This window comes from Rhamphochromis longiceps, linkage group LG13 (assembly GCF_057381845.1).
Source record: "Rhamphochromis longiceps isolate RC_006_pf linkage group LG13, R_longiceps_female_GT1.1, whole genome shotgun sequence".
NCBI lineage: Eukaryota > Metazoa > Chordata > Actinopteri > Cichliformes > Cichlidae > Rhamphochromis > Rhamphochromis longiceps.
The window spans coordinates 23,589,811-23,592,006 of NC_140569.1; the positions used below are offsets into that span (position 1 = coordinate 23,589,811).

At 36.4% G+C, this 2,196-nt stretch overlaps 1 long non-coding RNA gene across 1 annotated transcript; it reads left to right on the forward strand.

Annotated features, from left to right (window-relative positions):
• The first annotated feature begins 351 nt into the window (after nucleotides 1–351).
• Nucleotides 352–1,475, forward strand: LOC146655867 (uncharacterized). The gene is made up of 2 exons (XR_014914375.1): nucleotides 352–629; nucleotides 1,227–1,475. It is a non-coding gene; the product is annotated as an uncharacterized LOC146655867 (long non-coding RNA).
• Nucleotides 1,476–2,196: the final 721 nt, after the last annotated feature.

Sequence of the window (2,196 nt, forward strand, 5' to 3'; positions counted from 1 at the left end):
AGGTCTTTCAAAGTTCAATCCGGTCCTTATTCCTGACCATTTTCAGAGAGATGCTTTGTATTAATGTTTGTTAACCCACTTAAGACTGACCTATGAATCACTGAAGCATCGCTGAAAAGGCCCCTAACTCAAGGGATGAGCAAGTGTTGTCTACGCATGACAGACAACTTAGCAAAGAACCAATTTTAAATTGTGTCTTTAGGCACTTTGGTACTAGCAGCCTGTCACAAAAACACATCATTTGTTGCCATTTCTCAAGTTGAATCTATGATAAATGCCAGTGACACACAGCAAATTCAAAAGTGTTAAATGTTTTGGTGTTAATGGTCTTCTTGCAAAAGTAGAGTTAATTTTACTCTAAGCAGAGTCACATTCTTTTAATGTAACTCTGAGGTGTAAAATGATAGTAGTTAAAATCGAGTGTTAAAAATGAGTGTTTCTCTGTCAAATCTGGAGGTGTTACAATGGAAACATTAACTCTTGACCTCTTAACTCTGAACTCCTAGAGGGGCTATGACACCAACAGAGTAAATTCACAGACTCCGCCCCCAGCACGGCTCCAATCGAAGCTGAAGTGAAGCCGTTTCAGAACATTTTGCTCTACATATTTGAGTTGTTTGCCATCCTTGGTAAGTCATTCTTTCAAAGATTGTTTCAATTATTATTATGAGCTTTTACTTCTGTGGCTCTTTGGAGTTGAGACAAAGCTGTGTGAAAGGCATTAGCCATGTTGCTCGCTGATAGCATAATATTCTGTTTTAGCTAGCTGAAAGGTATTGTTTGCGGGCAAATACCACAGCCTTGAAAAAAAGCTTGCATGTGAATTTTCAGTCAAACTTTTGGTCAAATACACCTAAAACAATGTGTAGAATGTAAAATGTTGGTATAATGGTGCTACTTGAAGCCTGAAAACGATCGCCCATAAAAATTTTTTTAAAAAAAAGCGAGCAAACAGCAGTAGCAGACGTCCTGACTGGATTCTACGTTAGCATAGATCCCTCCAGAGTTTTGTGCACACGGTTTAGGTAAAAATGAAAAAGGTTGAGGTTTTACATTTAGTTCAGTATTACCTGTTGCCTGTGTCTTTGTCTTTTGGGAAAATACTTTACACAAGTAATGGCTCAAAGAGGATTCCTTTTTTTTTTTTTTTACTGTGCTGCAATTGTTTACTGGATTATTTGTGCCATTAATTAGTGTCAACTAATTTCTATTCAATCTCCACACAGGATATGCTTGTGAAGATGGAATATGGGGGAGAGCAGAAGTGCGTTGCAGTTCCACAAAGTGATGAATGAAGGACATGCATATTGTATTGAAGAAATAAGTGATGAGAATGCTGTTATTTGCATTTGCCATGTCAGACCTTTTGATAAACACAATTCTAATGAAAGTGAGAACATGTACACTGTTACATCTTTCAGAAAATGTTTTGAAATCTTGGTGCACAGTTCAGAATAAATGTTTTTCAAAAACCATTGCATCTTTTTAGTAAATGTTTATTTCCAAAAGAAATTTCTAGAAGTTCAGAACAGTAAAATTCCCGCTTTTTAGAATGAATTAGAAGATAACTCTTATGTAGTTAAACTAAAATACTCTTTGAGAGTTAATATATAAACTCTTAACACCAAGTGTTAAATTATCAACTCCAGACAGATTTGGTGTTTAGCACTAAATGAGAGTTAACGTACCAACTCTCCAAAAAGAGTTAAATTAACACTCTCTGGTGTGGACCCATATAGACACTTTAATAGTGTTGAAATCAAATCCGACAGTGTTAATTTGGACATGCTGGATTTGCTGTGTAGCACAGTTTGACGGGCATAACAATCATTTTGCAGTAATTTTAACCATGATACTGTAAACCTGAGAGTTTGAAAAACGTTCATAACATAAATTTAGATCTCACTTTACTCCTTGCTTTATTTTCTTTCGTCCAACTTGTACTTTTTACTTGACAAGCATGACATCATCGTGGGTTCAGCTGACATGCAGCTGAAGTGACATCTGCCCACAATCTGACAGTTACATATAGTATGTTCAGTCCTTTACAACCATGTGAAAAAGCATCTGTTCATCTGTTCGGTGCACATGTATGATTGCCTGCCAGCATACAGTAAACATGCATTACTCACATTCATGGGATGAACACTTCAAGTCAGGGTCTGATGCTCTTTATATGTCTTTCCTGTGTAATTG